A 17326-nucleotide genomic window follows, 5' to 3' on the forward strand; every position below is an offset into this window, starting at 1 on the left:
AAAGCTCGGGCAGGGCAGGAATCATGGGGTGGGAAGGGGCAGCTGCCCCAGCGCCCGCCAGCCACACACCACGCCGAGCAGCGCGGCAGGGGCTTTGTGGCAGGACAGAAGAGAGGATGCAAAAGGCGCCTGCTCAAGGGGCCAGCCCTGGCCCAGTGGGCCGGGACCAGGGTGTCTCGCCCCACCCCCGGCCTAGTGCCACCCTGGGGACACCAGTCACAAGAGGGGGCAGGGTCATGACCTCTGGAAATCCCACCCACCCACTTCACTAAGGGGGGGAGGGCGCATGCGCGGAGAGGCGGCCCAGGTGACAGGGGCTCGCACGTGGGAAAGAAGACATCTCTGCGCACGCGCGGCTCACCGCTTTTCCACGCGCCTTCCCCCTCGCGCATGCGCACACACAACCTCCCTCCTCCCTCCTCGCACCGCCCCCTTCCCCCTCCGCGCCTCTCCCGCGCATGCGCCCGGCCCCTTCCCGCCCCTCCCTCCCGCGCATGCGCGCCGCGGCCCCTCCCCCCGCGCCCCCCCGCCGCCCTCGGTGGCTGCTGAGGGGAGGAGGAAGGAGCCGCCGCCGCCGCCGCCGCCATTACGGGCCGAGCCCGCCCCGCGCGGCCCACGGGGACATGGCGCCGCCGCCGCGGTACGTATGGCCCCCCCCGGCCCCGGCCCCCCGGCGCGGGCGCCGAACAATGGGCCGCCCCTCCCCGCCCCGCCCCGCCACGCCCCTCCCCCCGCCGGGCGCAGGGGGCGGGGCCGCGGGGCCTGCGCCCCTTGACGGGGGGGGGCAGGGACCCCCCTCGGGGGCGGGGGGCGGGGCTGTCCCCCCCACCCCACCCCACCCACGGGGGCGGGGCTGCCCCTCCCCCACCCCCACCGAGGGGGGCCCCTCCCCCACCTGGGGGTTGCCCCCCTTTCTCTTCACCCCACCCTCATTGGGGGGCTGCCCCCCCTTCAGTATCCCACCCCCATTTTGAGGGGGGAGGGGCTGCCCTTCCCCCCCCTTGCCATCTTCATCCCACCCCCAACCTGGGGGGTTGGACTGCCCTGCCCCCCTCCCCCCCGCTGGCCTGTTTGCGGCTGGGGGGGGCTGCCCCATGAGCCCCCTCCGCCCTCTGTGGTATTGGGGGGCTGCGAGTGCGGGAGGGCCCTGGGGTCCCCCCCATTCACCCCCCCCCGCTGGCTGTGAGGAGAGCTCGAGGCGCCCCCGCCCCCGCCTTGGGGGCCGTTGCCTCCTGCCCCCAGCTCTGCCTGCGCGCCCGAGCGCCGCTTGGGGTGGGGTGCTGGGGCTCGCGCCCCGCGCCCTCGTCACCCCCAGCCGTGTCGGGGGCTGCCCCCGCCCCGCCCCGCCCCACGGGCAGGACCGCCTGGTGCTGGTGCCGGGTCCGGGGGCGCCCGGGCGGTGCCGTTACCCCGCAGGGACGGGGCGCTGCAGCTCGAAACGATTCGCTGCCTGCGACGGTGCCTCGACCCGCCCCTCCCTCCCTCCCTCCCTCCCTCCCCACGTGTCTGGCTGGGGTCTCCGTGTACCCGCTCCGGCCGGCCGTGCATCCGACGGGAGGCTCCGGCAGCGCAGGGTTCGGTCGTTTGCTCGGGTCCGCCCGCGCCGCGATCCCCTTTTGTGTTTGTCGCTGCTTACGTAGCTCCGAAATAACCCCCCGTGTGCCTGCACGGCCCCCCGCGCCGTGGCCTGCTTCGGGCGTCTCGCCCCGCCAAGGCGTGTTCCCGGGAGATTGAAATCGAAATGACTCCGGCCTTCAGGACGGGCACGAGTTTCCTGTTGTGAACGGGTGCCGAGGCGCGTTTGCCGGGGCTGGGCGACGGCCGGCCTGGTCGGCGCGGCCGGTTCATTCAGGAATCCGGTGCGATCCTGCCGGCGGGAGACGGACGGCCTTGTCGCTCTGTTTGCTCGTAATGCAGAATTGTGCAATGTTTCTTGTCCCGAGATAGCAACTGGAGTGCGTGTGTGTGCGTGTGCGAGGTCTGGAAACAATACCGAGCGCCGGTTTCCAGCAAACGTTTCCTTGCTGCCGTGAGCGGGAGGGTCGGGCCTGTTGTATCATCACCCGCGCTCTTAGTGCAAGGGGGGACGGCTCGTGTCTGTTCTTGCTGGGTTTCCACAAGGAAACGAGCAGGCAGGTTTGCCCAGGGCTGGTTTTCTTCCTGCTCCCCCCGCTCCCCTGAGCCGAGAGCTGGTTTCTGTAAGGGCTGCCGGGCGTGCGGCTTTCCATGCTGTGAGCCCGCGCTGGAGGAGGGAATTCAAAGCCAACGACATTTACATCTGCTTTTGTTCCCGTATCGACGGCTTCAAGAATCTGTGGCAGTAACATTTGTGTGATCAGTGTGTGCGCCTGGCGGAGAGGCTCTTTGTTTTCCAAGGTGGTGTGTTTTCGGTGCGGAGCCTGCCTTGCTCATCCGGTGGAGAGGTGATGCTCTTTCCTAACACGGGTTTGTTCCTAGAAGGAGCTGGGCAGGCTCCCTTTAAAAGGCAGCACCGTTTTCTTGGTAGTTTCTCTGCTTTCCCCCTTGCCAAGCCCTCCAGACCCACACTCTGCTGTAAAGTCGATTGTGTTTCTCCAATCTCGCTTGGCTCTCCCTTCACAGCCCCCAAAAAGCTCTGCGGCCCAAGGGGATCTGGGATAATGGAGAGGGTGGGAGCCGACCTACAAAAGCGGCCGTCGAGTTCTTCTGTTTCTCCCTGCTGTTGTGGTTGTACAGTTTGTACTTGAATCGAACCAGTAAAATGCAACGCCAACATGCCCTGTTTCTTTTCTCGGCCATTCAGATGGAAATGGGTTCATAATTTCGGTGGAGTCCAGAGCTTGCTTTGCCACTGTCACTCACTCTCCCTGGTTTTTAACAATACTTAACTTTCCCTGCTGAGTCACTGGTGACCTGTACTCCGATAGCAAAGGTCTGAATGAACGGGCTTGAGCGACTGCGTTTTGGTGGCAGTTCGGTGTTTCCCAGAGCACGTAACCTGGCTCTTAATTGCCTGTATTTTCAACTTTCCCTCCAGAGACATGCCAGGGGCGAGGTCTTTTCTTCTGTGGCGTGACATTTTCAGGATTAACGGTGCTTCTCGAGCTGTGTGGTAAAATGTTACTGAAGTTTGGAGAACGCGCCTTTCTCGCCATGCCTCAGTGACTGCGTTTGTAGTGCTAGGTGCGTTCTGGCTTCGAGCAAAAATTCAGTGCGAGGAGGGAAGGGCACTGATTTCCTGGGGTCAGGATTTTTACTGCAGGAGTGGAAAAAGGTTTTGGCAGTGAGCGGACACAGTGGTGGTCTCCCACTTGCCTTGCTGCCTAGCTGACCTGTATTACGAATACGTCGCTACTATAAAGTTACCTGATCAGTATGATTTCTGCCTGGACTTGCACAGGGGCCCAGATCTGTGCTGTGGATGCCCATCGCTGTGTGCTAATCCTCTGCATACTAGAAGGCCTGAATATTTCCCCAGTATGGTCAACGGCTTGTTTACATGTTATAAATTTTCTGAATAGTCTGTAGCATCTTTTCTTTCCCCTGAGCAGTGCCCAGAAATGTTTTATTTTCTTCAGATAAGCAGAAAACATCCATACTTGCTTGACAGTGTTCCTTCAAAATATGAAGGATGATTTCTTCCTCTGGGGAAACTGCCATCATCTTACACCATTTGATTTGCAGAGATGTGTGTTACGCTCCACAACGTGCCCCACGTCCTTTGTTAGGGACTCTCTGAAAATGTGTGCAAGGGAAGCCTCAATTGAGCAGGTCCAAAAGTGACAAAAGTTTCCTTGCTGCGGGTGCAGTGGCACGTTGGAGTCTCAGGTGGTTTTGAACGTGAACCTTTAAGGAAAAAGAGTCTCTCGGTCCCTTCTCAACGCAGAAACCAGTGACACAGGCAGTCGATGTGCTTTGGGTAGATGTGATCTCTTTTATTAGACCAACTGAATAGTTGGAAAAATGGTTTTTTGCAAGCTTTTGGGCACAAACACCCTTCTTCCGGCACAGGGAGAGTCTGCTGGTGTTGTGTTGTCCTGGGTGCGCCAAACACCAGCAGACTCTCCCTGTGCTGGAAGAAGGGTGTTTGTGCCCAAAAGCTTGCAAAGAACCATTTTGCCAACATTTACTTGGTTTAATAGAAGATATTGCATGTACCCAAAGAACCTCGTCTGCCTTTGTCCTTAGACCAATACAGCTACGCTCAAAACCAGAGACACGCAGTTTCTTAATCTATCGGGATGTCTGCCTATCCCAGCAGCTGAGCAAGGGATGGCACTTTGTAGGAATAAAACAGGAGAAAATGATTCCCGTTAATTGCCACCAGCAATTACAGGGCCTTTTATTTGGTAATAAATTGATTGTGTACCAATGAAGCGGGTAAGGCATTAAATATAAGATTTATTAGGCTTCAGAGGCTGATTCTGGAAATCTGGACTTTTATATAATAGGGGCTTTTATTTCTAGATTGAGATTTTTTTTTTAAATAGGTGATAGGCTACCTAAATGGCCTGGTGATAATTGGCGTTTTAATCTGCCAAGATAAAGCTAGGAGTGATGCTTGCTTAGCTTGTAGCTGGACCGCTGGCTGGTGCTGTTATTGTGATGTAATTTTTAATGGCCTGGATTCATTGATTTATTTCTTTAGCCTGCTGACTGATGTGAGATTCAAGTACTGATTAGTCAGTAAAAGAATGCAAATGAGCCCATTTGATAAATGTAAAAGAAAGAAAGAAAGAAAGTCTGTGAGCATGAGCTGTGGCCCTGTGTGGTTGGCATTTCCCCAGCATGCCGTCGCTGGGCACGGTGCTGGAAGATGGCGGGTTCAGCCCCAGCGGCCAGCGGGTTTGGAGGCCAGCATGACTGAGGTTGGTGTTTCTGCCTCGTTAATGCCCGGATCAGCTTCGTTTGCAGTGCGACATCACGGTGTTTACCTCTCCTACATGATAGCTGGGCGTTTTCTAGCACACCAGCTTCTCAGCCATAGTTCAAGGTCTTACTTCTGTGGCGTTCGATTCCAGGCCAGGGAAAGTCCTGTGATAAACCCACAGGACGGTCACAGTCTCTGCTGAAATGGGAAGCCTGCCATTTGCCTGCCTCTCTGCCCAGTTCTTTCCATTTGGTTGTCTCCTGGTCGGGATCATCCGAAGTTGGGATGATTTCCCTTTCGTCAGGTCTCATTGTTGAAAGCGATCGAAATCCCATGTTCTTGTTTGCATCTCTCCATCCTGCGGGTGTCCTGCCAGATACGGTGCTGCGATGTCTCTGCTGCCTTTGATGATGCCATTACAGTTGATTTTTCTTTTCTGGACCCCTGCTCATAAAGCCCAGGGCGATTTACAGCTTGTATTCGAGGGCAGGATCGTGACTGTTTCACACTCCTCCTTTGCAGCTTCTTCTAGAAGCAAAACTCCTGCGTCACGATCCTTGCTCGGTGGAATCACGATGATTCCCTTTTCCCTCCTTGTTGCAGCCATCCCTTGGCCTTGCGTTGGCCTCCATCTCTGGCGAGGCCTGGATCCCAGTCCCCTGGGAGCCCATCAGTACTGCTCAATTGGCTGGAGGGGGTCACAGTTTAGTAATGCTTTTCTTTCCCCTCCCGGGGGCTGTCTGCTGCCTCTCCAGTGTTCCCAGCATACGTGTTGGCCCCGAGTTCAACAGCGAGAGCCTGGAACCAGCACTCGCTTGTCTCTCACATAACAATGCAGTGCTCTGCGAGCCAGCTCGACTTGTTTCTAACCATGCCTTTTTTTTTTTCTCCTTGCTGCCAGCTTTCCTATCCTTGCTGACAAAAGAAACGGAGGCATATCTTTCTTTTGAACCCTGATCTGATTTTAGTTTAATTTCTCAAGTCCTTTGTCTCTTGCTTCTTGGCACCTCGTTCACAGTCGCTGTCATGTGCCTTGACTGGAGTTGTTTAGCGAGGGGATGGAAGTGTGATGACAGGAGACGGGGCAAAGGAGAAGGCCTGCCAGGGTTGTAGCTCCCATCCAGAGGTGTTCTTGCTAGGGAACTTCTCTTTTCTGCTGATTGTGTGCCACGACTGTGACTATCCTGATCAAACTATGGACCACATAGCAGCACTATACAGATTTGATGTGGCATTGCAGAGATGAATTCCCTTTCCTCAAGAGCATTAAATTGCTTAACTATAACCTTAAACTGGACTTACAATTGTTGCTTTGAGTCAGCCATATGAAAGAAGAAGTTTATCATGGGCACCATTTGTTCAATAGCTTATCTTTTGGACTTGTTAAAAATTGTCCTGTTTAAGTAGCATGTGCTTGCATTATGTCTCCCCCAGCTTTTAGACAAATGTTGGACTTCTTACAGAAACTTTGCTTTAGCAAAAAGTTCTGGTTGTAGAGCAGTGTCACCCAGACGCCTCTTAGTTAATTGCTGGTCCATTGATCGCAATATCTTTGGTATCTAGTGTGATATTTTTGAGCAGGGATGTAGGTTATGGCCCTGTTGGTCTAAGGACATATTTTTGACCAGGCATCTGGTATGATGCTCCAGAGATTCGTAGATTCATAGATGCTAGGGTCGGAAGGGACCTCAATAGATCATCGAGTCCGACCCCCTGCATAAGCAGGAAAGAGTGCTGGGTCTAGATGACCCCAGCTAGATGCCTATCCAACCTCCTCTTGAAGACCCCCAGGGTAGGGGAGAGCACCACCTCCCTTGGGAGCCCGTTCCAGACCTTGGCCACTTGAACTGTGACGTTCTTCCTAATGTCCAGTCTAAATCTGCTCTCTGCTAGCTTGTGGCCATTATTTCTTGTAACCCCCGGGGGCGCCTTGGTGAATAAATCCTCACCAATTCCCTTCTGTGCCCCCGTGATGAACTTATAGGCAGCCACAAGGTCGCCTCTCACCCTTCTCTTGCGGAGGCTGAAGAGGTCCAGGTGCCCCAGTCTCTCCTCGTAGGGCTTGGCCTGCAAGCTCTTCACCATACGAGTGGCCCTTCTCTGGACCCTCTCCAGGTTATCCGCATCCCTCTTGAATTGTGGCGCCCAGAATTGCACGCAGTACTCCAACTGCGGTCTGACCAGCGCCCGATAGAGGGGAAGTATCACCTCCTTGGACCTATTCGTCATGCATCTGCTGATGCACGATAAAGTGCCATTGGCTTTTCTGATGGCTTCGTCACACTGCCGGCTCATGTTCATCTTGGAGTCCACTAGGACACTAGGTCCGCAGAGTCCGTCCTCTTACATGAATGACTGCTTCCTGGGCAGGCTGTCGTAACCAAGCTGCTTTTTGCCATCTCTGCTAATGCTCGTACCTGCCCGTAGCTGTCACGTCTCTTGGATACGTGGGAAGGCTTTGACATGCAGTTTAGAGAAGGTCTGTCATGCCTTGAATGATGCCTTGTTACTGTGTTAGGGGTTAACCATTGGGCAGCCTGGTAGCAGACAGATGGACCCACAGTCCATTCATATAAAAAAAAATAGCAGTCTGTATATTTTGGGTTGGCTTTTTTTAAATGGACACCATCTTCCCCAATAAACCACTGTTTTTGATGGCTGACGAGACTTTTCAGCTGTGAATTTTGGAATTAATTCTCTTTGCAACTGTGTTTTCAGTTAGTTTGATTTTTTTGTTCGACCATGCATTCGTTCATTTGGATTTGTGTATGTTAAAGTAGCATTATTAAATGTGCAGAGACAAGCATGCAAAAGCTAGGAGATGTCAAAGTTAAGGTTGGATGTGCACAGTATATACATATGTACATATGTGTGCATATGTGCTCGCTCGCTCTCTCTCTCCCAGGCAGGCAGTGAGTTTGTCAGTTCATAGCTGTAAAACGAGCATGATGATCCTTTCCCTGTCTGTCATCTTTCTTTATACTGCAAGGTCTTTGGGGCAGCCCTTAGCATGATGGCAGCTTGATCTCAATTATAACGCAGGCAAAAATCTTACAGAAAAGTCATTGCGTTTGTGTCCCAGTCCTGGAGTTCCCTGGCTGTGCGCCCAGTCCCAGGTCCCCTCGGTCCTAGTCTCATTCCAGAGATTCCTTGTCTCACCTTCTCCCTCCATTTCCTCCATGCTTGATCGATCCACGTCTTCTCATCCCCAGCTCCTTTTCAGATCCGTCTCTGTTCCTTGGGTTTCCTAATTCTTACTTCCAGCTAGTCATGCTCATCCCATCCCTTATCCAGCCTTTGTGACTCTCCCTTTCCTGCTCCAAGATCCCTGCCTGTCTCTCAATTCCTTTCCAGCTCATTTCTTTTCCTTTTGTCCCCACTCTCTCTCTCTCTAGACAGACATGTGGATCCTGCTCAACAGTAGGAACTCCGAGTTTGATCCTGATCAAGTGAGGAAGGCGTTTTAGGAGATTTTAGTTGCAAAAATGTAGCATGTGCATGTCCCTCTTTGCATCTGGACATGCCTTTATCATGAAGCTGAGTTGGGATTTATGGTTGTGGGGCTGGGGCACAGGATGGATCAGGAGAGACTGAGGGAACTGAGCTGATTGAGTCTGCAGAAGAGAAGACCGAGGGGGTTTGATAGCAGCCTTCAGCTCCCTGCAGGGAGGTTGCAAAGAGGATGGATCTGGGCTGTTCTCAGTGGGGGCAGATGACAGAACAAGGAGCAATGGGCTCACGCTGCAGCAAGGGAAGTTGAGGTTTGACATTAGGAAAAACTCTTCTCGCTAGGAGGGTGATGAAGCACTGGAGCAGGCTCACCAGAGAGGTGGTGGAGTCTCCATCCTTGGAGGTTTTGAAGACTCAGGTAGACAGAGCCTTGGCTGGGATGATGGAGTTGGGGCTGGTCCTGCGTTGAGCAGGGGGTGGAACTAGGTGTGACCTCCAAAGGTCCCTTCCAACCCTCATTGTTTATGCTTCTGTCCTCCCCTGAAGCTGTGGTCTGGATTTATGCACTGGTTTCTTTCATTACTGATTGATTATTGGGCTTTTCACCCTGTCACAGCCCCACTGCACACGATCCAGCACTCCAACTGGCAGAATCCTGCCCCAATTTCGAGTGTGGGGCCACCTCTTCCTGAACATGACGTATATTTAAAGCTATTTATCTTTAGCCTGTACAGCTGCTTTGGCCACACCGATCTCGCTAGTGTGTGACTTCAGACTCACTGCAACAGCAGAGCAGCAGGCTTCTGGGCTCCTGAAATACACCTACAGCAAGATGGTTGGAATAGTTGTAGCTGCTGGTTAATCTTTACCTCCGTCTACCCCAGGAGTGACCGTGAACTTTGAGTATGAGCCCAGGACGAAGTGGGGAGAGCGCGCTTTCTTCCATCTCTAACGGGCTGCTCACGGGAGTCAGAAGATTCTTGTTGCCGTCACTGAATTGGGCCCCGAGCTCTTAAAGGCACAGCGCCGTTGTTAGTCCCTCGGAAAGCGTCATGCCGCAGACTGGAAGAATGGCACAGAGCCTGTAGCAATTTGCTAAATGGAAATATTTTCTGTTTCGAGGTGAAGGAGCCCTCACTTGCAGTACGGGAGGGTGCACTGCCTATGGGAGGTAGGGGTGGATGTCTGGCCACATGTTGGGATCACCTGCTTGTTTTTCACGGTGACACCTCTCCCACAATTTCCCAGCGAAGAATAGTAATCCTTATCGTGCCTTAGTATCCACACTAAAATGCTCACTATTGCTATTAAGAGAGAAATAACCTGGATAACTCTAGGAATTGCTATGGGGCGAATGAGGAATCAGATATATCAAAGTCTCTGTTGCTTTGGGAGATGATTTTATTTGCTGACCTTTGGGCTCCATTATATTTTTGACCAAATATTAAACTGTTGAGTGCCTTGGAGGCCACATTAGATCACCTTTCTTTGCTGCTTGTGTCTTTATTGTTCGTGTTACAGGAGCATAAAAATGTCACAGGAAAGCAAGCAATCTTTTACAAGTGGCGTGATGTGGGAAGGCATCGTTTATTGGCTAAATTGATATCCAAGTAACACCAGAAGACGTGCAGCCTTGCTTTAGTTTTAAAAATCTTTCTAGGTTCTTGCCCCCTCCCCCCTAAATGGGGAGAAAGCCGTTCTTCGGCTTGTAGATATTAATGGATTAAAAGTACTTGTTAAATTCAACTCTTCCCTTCTTTCCCTCAGCCCCTTCCTAGGTGCATTGCTGTTAACAGAACATGTTCTTTATAGGCAGTAGTGTCCACTGACCTTAATGCTTGTACGGTAGACTCATAGAGTCTCGCGGAGTTCCCTTTGGGTTTTTTGGGGAAACCTTAGCAGACAAAACATTCAAGATCCTATTTCACTCTTTTGAGAGAGACTGGTTTGTTTCCTTTGTAACCTTTTCTTCTTCTACCCTCAATTAATTGCTTTGTGCTCTGTGCACCTGTTGGCTGCTGCTCCACACTGCCAGGAAGCTGCGTGCCAGGGCTGCCGATGCACTGTTTTGAAGTGCTTTGGGAATCGGTCAGGTTCAGAGGTACTGTATGGGCTCCATATATAATCATGGAGCGGTATATATTTTGACAGCATGTTTCCCTTCCCATTCAGTGCTACGTGGATCACTTCCCTTACAGCTCAGGGTGACATACTGGTCCCAAACACGACAGTCATTTATTTACATGAAAGAGCAGTGTTACCCAGAGAGGTGGTAGAGCCTCCATCCTTGGAGGTTTTGAAGACCCAGCTAGACAGATCTGTGACTGGGATGAGTAAGCTTGGGCTGGTCCTGTTTTGAACAGGGGATTGGACTAGATGTGACCTCCTGAGATCCCTTCCAGCCCAAATTTTCTATGATTCTAGGAGAGTATTTAACGAAAGGAAGAATCAATTGCGGTTTAGAACTGGGAGCAAAGAGGTAACCTGTGTGGAGCTTGGCCATTGAGATGTTAAGCCTTGTATTGTACATGAGGTTCCTCTTTACAGAACCTGGACTTGGGTTTAGTTACCATCTCACGTTCCCAAGGCCTCACTGAATATTCTTGGTATCCCCAAAGATACAGCCTGACTTGTTCTGATCAAACAAAAGGAGAAATAATCCTCAGTGTAGAGGCTGGTATCTGTAGCTGGCAGTGGGGGACAGTTATATGGAGCTATTGAAATGATCCTCCTAATGAGAGCCTGATCTAATCTTCTCTGGAAGCTGTTTTAATTTTGTTTTCTTGACCTTCTCATGGAATTAATGGGTTAGGGTAAGTGTTCTTCCAGACTCTGATCAAAGCAGAGTTGCACAATCAACTAACCCAGCAATGTGCCAGGCAAAACACATCTGATATAACCAAGTGATTCTTGGGTTATGGGAACCTGCAGCCGCGCTTTGCAGAATTCAGGCTGGAAAGCTGACTTGTGCCTATCCTGCAAAGTTTGAAGCAAGGGAAGCGAAGTATTCTTGGGTCAACTGAGTATCAGACCAGCAGAAGCATTGCTCAAGGCATGCGGGAAGCAGCACTTCGAGGAGGTGACAAATGTGGAATGGAATTCACACGTATTGGTTGAAACAGCGGGACGTGCCAAGTCAACCTTGGCTCCTATTGGAGAGCTGGCTTGCTGCTTCTGCTTGGCCTTTGCGAACATTGAGAGAGCACTGGCCCCGAAACAGCTAGAAACAATCAGCAGCCTAGCTCATTGCGATGATCTCTTTGGTTTCTGTGGGAGTGGATAAGAGAGCCTTTCTCTTTGTAGATCAGTGATTCTCAGCCATGGGGCCAGGAGATCCTTTCAAGGGCAATGCAAGAAGTGTGAAGAGATAAGGGAGGAGTAAGGACAGGCTCAGGTTCTCCCTGCCCGGCCCCTCTGCAAGGAGGTAAGCACTATAATCATAGTTTCATAATAGGTAGGGTTGGAAGGGACCTGAGGAGATCATCTAGTCCGACCCCCTGCTGTGGCAGGAAAGAGTACTGGGCTCAAACGACCCCGGCCAGATGTTTGTCCAGACTTTTTTTAAAGACCCCTAGGGTAGGAGCCAGCACCACTTCTTTTGGAAGTTGGTTCCAGGTCCTAGCCGCCCTGACAGTGAAATAGCGCTTCCTAATGTCTAGCTTGAAACTACCCTCTGCCAGCTTGTGTCCATTGTTTCTTGTAACTCCCGGGAGTGCTCAGGGGATCAGGGACTCCCCCAATGCCTGCTGGTCCCCCTTGACTAGTTTGTAGACTGCCACCAGGTCCGCCCTCAGCCTTCTCTTGTGGAGGCTGAACAGGTTCAGGTCCCGTAGCCTCTCCTCGTAGGGCCTGCCCTGCTGTCCCCTGACCATGCGGGTGGCCTTCCTTTTGGACCCTCTCCGTATTGGCCACATCCCTCCTGAAGTGCGGCGCCCAGAACTGGATGCAATACTCCAGCTGCGGCCTGACCAGTGTCACATAGAGGGGGAGGATCGCCTCCGTGGACCTGCTTGAGATGCACCTGTGGCATCAATGATGACTCCAAGATCCTTTTCTGTCTCGACACTGGCGAGAAGGAAGTTCCCCAGCTTGTAGGTATGCTGCTGGTTCCTCCTCCTGCACTTGTCAGTGTTGAACCCCATCCTGTTCTCATTGGCCCACCCCTGTAACCTGTCTAGATCCGCTTGCGGCATGTTCCTTCCTACTAGCTTACCCACTTCACCCCACATCTTAGTGTCACCTGCGAATTTGAAGAGGGTGCTTTCTATCCCTTTGCCCAAGTCACTGATGAAGATGTTGAACAGTGCGGGCCCAAGGACCAAGCCCTGGGGACCCCACAGCCCACATCCCTCCAGGTCGAATAAGACCCATCTACCACCACCCTCTGGGTGCGGCCCTCCAGTCAGTTGGTGACCCATCTGACCGTATAGGCATCAACACCACTGTCTCCTAGTTTCTTACTGAGAATGGGGCGAGAGGCCATGTCGAAGGCCTTCCTGAAGTCCAGAAAGACTATATCCACTGTGACACCTGCATCCAAGGACTTGGTGACCTGGTCATAGAAGACCACCAGGTTGGTTTGACAAGACCTGCCCCTAATGAACCTGTGTCGGTTGCCCCTGAGCATAGCCTCCCGTGCTGGCCCTTCCTGGACATGTGCCAGGATAATTCTTTCGAAAAGCTTCCCCAGGACCGAGGTAAGACTCACGGGCCTATAGTTTCCTGGGTCCTCCTTCCTCCCTTTTCTGAAGATGGGGACCACATTGGCCCTTTTCCAGTCCTCCGGCACATTGCCCAAGTGCCATAAGTGCTCGTAGAGCTGTGCCAGAGGTCCCGCAATGACCCCTGCTAGTTCCTTCAGCACTCTGGGGTGGAGATCGTCAGGACCTGTGGATTTAAATACATCTAGTCCCTCCAGAAGTTCTCTGACCAGGTCCTCATTAACCCTAGGCTTGGGTGTGCCACCCACAGGGCCCTTGGGGGGGCCAGTGGGGGAGATATCTGGAACTCCTCAGAAATACGGAGGCAAAGAAATTGTTGAATATGTCAGTTTTACCGTCAGGTGAGATGACCAGATTTCCTAGCATGTCCTGCAGAGGCCCCACGTTACCTGGCACCTTCTTTTGCCCCCCTATGTATTTAAAAAAGGACTTTTTGTTGTCCTTGATCTTGGTTGCTAGTCCCAGCTCCATTTCCTCCTTGGCCTTCCTGACCTACAGCCCCCCTACATTCCCGAGCTACCAAGGTATAGCCCTCTCTTGTGATGGCCCCTCCCTTCCAACAGGTGTACGCCTCCTTTTTTGTTTGGAGACGTTCCCGGATGCTTTTGGTGAGCCATGGGGGCCTTTGCGCCCTCAGGCCCCCTTTGACTTGTGTAGGGATTACTTCCCTTTGAGCTTGGAGGATCGTCTCCTTAAGGAACGACCACTCCTCCTGGACACTCAACCCCCTCCTGCTCTGGGACCTCAGTGCTTCCCCCACTAGTTTTCTCACCTCGTTAAAGTCCGCCCTCCTGAAGTCGAGGGCTGCTGCCTTGCTGGAGGCTTTTGTCACCTCGCGCTGGATGGTGAATTCCAGCAGACAATGATTGCTATCGGCCAGGTGGTTGAGCACCCGCAGACCCTGTACCAGGTCGTCGCCCGTGGCCAGGACCAAATCCAACAAGGCGTCTCCCCTGGTGGGGCTGTGCACCTTCTGGGTTAGATGGAGGTCAAATAAACTGGGTTTTGAAGTGGGTGCTGCTCAGCTCCCAGCAGTTATGGAGGGTCCTTGAGTCTAACAAGGATGCCTTGAGTCTTAAAGGGTTGAGACCCACTGGTGTAGAGTATGAGCACCACTAAGCTTTCTGACCCCCCATTTTGGGTTTTTCAGAGCAGGTCCTAGGACTCCTGGATTTTTCTACATCTTTCCAGTATAATCAACTGGACCCCTGGACAAGAGATGCAGGTTAATTATTAAGTTGCACTGGAAAGTCCAGCCATGGTGCAAGAGGAGTGGATATGACCCCATCCCCAAAGCAGAAGGACCTGGGGGCTGGGCCCAGAGTCCTGCTAGAGAAACCTGTCTGTGGCCAGGCTTTGGGAAACCAAATTTGCAGTTACTGGAGGAAAGATATGCGAGTCTGTGCTGTGCTATTTTTGGAATACGGTGGGAACTGTCTGCCTAGTGCTCAAGGTAGTACCATTGGATACCTGTATCGGCAATCCCTACCTTAGAAATGGCCAAATGCTGTTCTCTGGCAGGGAGGTCTGACTTCACTCGCTCAACTCTGCTATCACCATTGTGCTGTCCCTTCATACAGGAACCTTTCTGTTTCTATCCTCCCAAAAAGCGAGCTCTTCCCAACAGAAGACAGAGGGAAAAGGATGTTTGGGATTGTGGGTAGCATCAGGGCTGCCTGTTTGCAAGCCAACAGACAACCCTCTCGTGGAGTCGATGGGTTGGGGAAGTGTTCTTCTGGGCCCTGAAGAAAAAGCATTCGAAGGAAGGTTTTTGTTTCAGGGAGATGCATTTCTACTCCGCTCAATCACATTTCTCGTTTGGGAATTCTAGGCGTGAAAATCATTTTTTAATCTTAAAGTGAGATTCGATAGAGGCTGCGGCTTAAAGTACCACTCTTGTTTATACTGTGTAATAAGTATCTTCACTGTTCTTCCTTATAATTTAAGCTGAATCAATCTAGATAAATGTATCCCTATGAGAGATGAAGCAGAGTCTGTTCATGTAGCTGGTATAATTTGAACTTTAATTTCCACAGTATGTGTCTATAAAAAAAATGAACGCACTCAGAGGAAAGGAAGGACGACTGAGGGGTGAGGGGAAGCAGTGTTCAGAGACATCGGAGTAGAATCGGGACACAAGTTCCTGCTGTACAATGGTTTGCTTAAGTGTCTGTAAGTCAGCGTGGAAGTCACAGCCCTGGTATGGCCGGGCTGTCAGTTGAAGAGAATGAATACTGGTATGACGGGAATTTCTACATCATCGTACAAGCATCTATCTCTGGATGTCTTCTGCCAAAGCACAGGGCCACTAACAGCTCAACCAAGTTCCAGTCGGCCCCTTTTGCTTTGGCAAGAACCAGTGTCTTGAAATCCTGCTTTTAATTGAGTGCTGCTGTCAAACAGCAGGCAGGTAGAGATTAACTGGATCGGAGCTGCTATCAAAGTTGAGCTACAGGAGCAAATAGACGGGAATGAGGAATGGGTGCCAAACCCGTTCTGCTTTAACTTTCTGGCATTGCATAGTCCCTCCCTACCTTTTGACACGGTCCACGTCCCAGGCTGGACTGAAAGCTACTTCTCTATTAAAATAGGTCCAACTGCGTAGGCATCTAGCCTCAGCTGGCTGGCCAGTCATGTCCAGGACTGAATTATTAGTCTATTTAAACTCACTTCTAGCACAGCTTGGCCTCATTTTTCTGGTTCACCAAAATATGTTAGGAAACTATCCTGGCTGGAGTTTGCTGTAAACTTGAGCCTAAAGCAAGAGTCTTAAAACTCAGCTTCCAGCAAACTCCAAAGCTAAAATGAATGGATTTAATTCAATACAATGGATTCAATTCCTCCTTTTATTCCTTGCTGCTTTTTGTGAGGTGGCCAGTTCCAGACACGATTGAGGAGGGAATACAACTTCTATAATGGAAACCTTGTTTTCAACCCCCCAAAGCTACTGCCTGGTTTGCGATCCGAGTCGAAAGGGATTTTAGGCCCCCACGGTTCTTATATCAGCTTGTGTATCTGGGGTGCCCTGGACTGAGGAGACAAATCTGGGGGTGAAGTAGCTATTGGCTCGCAGTTGTAGGAACGTATCTCCTTTTTTGCATGTGAGAAGCAAGACGAACGTGGGACTTCTGCTAACATATGAACTCGGGAGCACCGAGGGCTTCCAAGGGGCTTGTAGGGAGTGCTGTGTGACCTGATGAATTTTGCAGGGTTCACTGTCTTTGGAGGCCTCTTCATCTGTCTGTTCTGCTGATAAAGTGCCAAACCTCCCAGCTGAACAGCACAGCGCAGGTTTTGCGGTGGTAATTTCTCACTTCCCACACCCGGTTGGCTCATACCTGTGGTTTGATTCTCAGCTTGGGTGTAGACGTGAACACCACACTAATTGCCATGTATTAATGGTCAGACTTTCTCCTGCGTGTGGGTATGACTGCAGGGAAAGACAAAGGGGTTGGCTGAGATCACTGTTTCAGAAATGTGCTTATGAAGAGCCACCCATCCAAGAGGAGAAGGCTTGGACATCCCAGTCTTTTTCTGGATACTTTTGCAGCTGTTCTAGCACCAACACTCGTCTTGCATGCTACTGCTTCTACTGTCATGGGTCTTGGGTGACAAAATAAGATGGCAGCAAGCTTTGTGTCGGTGACAGGACGGAGTGAGATACATCCACAGCTCCAGCAGGCCTCTGCTTTCGGTATGAGGGAGGTGGAGAGCTTCCATCGCGGCTGCTATTGGCACAGGAGTCGTGTCTGGCAGAGCTGTAAACCAGACTGCAGCCATTCTGTAGCGCCTGCCTTTGCCAAGAAGTACGTCGTTTCATGTCTGATGGCAAAGAGGAAAAGAAAAGAGGAGGTCCAAACCGCAGCCCCCTTCCAGAATTTGACCTACAGCCTTGAAAAATAGCCACGGGAACCTTCCCAGCAGCTGAGCCACAACCTGTGTCTGTGCCTGCCCTTTCTGGGTGGCAAAAGCCAGCGGAGACCTAAGTTTCCACTCGGACGAAAACATGAGACCATCTTGACTGATGCTCAAGGCTAAAGATTTTGCGGATGACTGCCCCGTGGCTCCTTTCTAGTATCAAAGCCACACAAATGAGAAGCTAGTACGGAAGGTCTCAGCCCTGTCGCTGTACTGGATACCTCCCCCAGGCGTCAGGCCAGGTCGCTGGTCTCGGTGAATACGTGCCTTCTGGTCTAGACAAGGGAAGTGGATTCATGCACTCACTGGGACGCTGCCAGTTGATACGCTGCTCACCTCTAATGCCGCTTTACATCTGTCCTGTCTCTCAGCAGTTGCAGGGATTGAA

At 51.9% G+C, this 17326-nt stretch overlaps 1 protein-coding gene across 1 annotated transcript in view; it reads left to right on the top strand.

The window, feature by feature from the left end:
* Nucleotides 1-512: 512 nt before the first annotated feature.
* Nucleotides 513-17326, top strand: part of ARHGAP35 (Rho GTPase activating protein 35) — a 98235-nt gene continuing 81421 nt past the window's right edge. Inside the window, exon 1 of the mRNA XM_059718696.1 lies at nt 513-640. The gene's annotated coding sequence lies outside the window, so the exon portion shown is untranslated. The remainder of the gene's footprint in view (nt 641-17326) is intronic.

This window comes from Alligator mississippiensis, chromosome 15 (assembly GCF_030867095.1).
Source record: "Alligator mississippiensis isolate rAllMis1 chromosome 15, rAllMis1, whole genome shotgun sequence".
NCBI lineage: Eukaryota > Metazoa > Chordata > Crocodylia > Alligatoridae > Alligator > Alligator mississippiensis.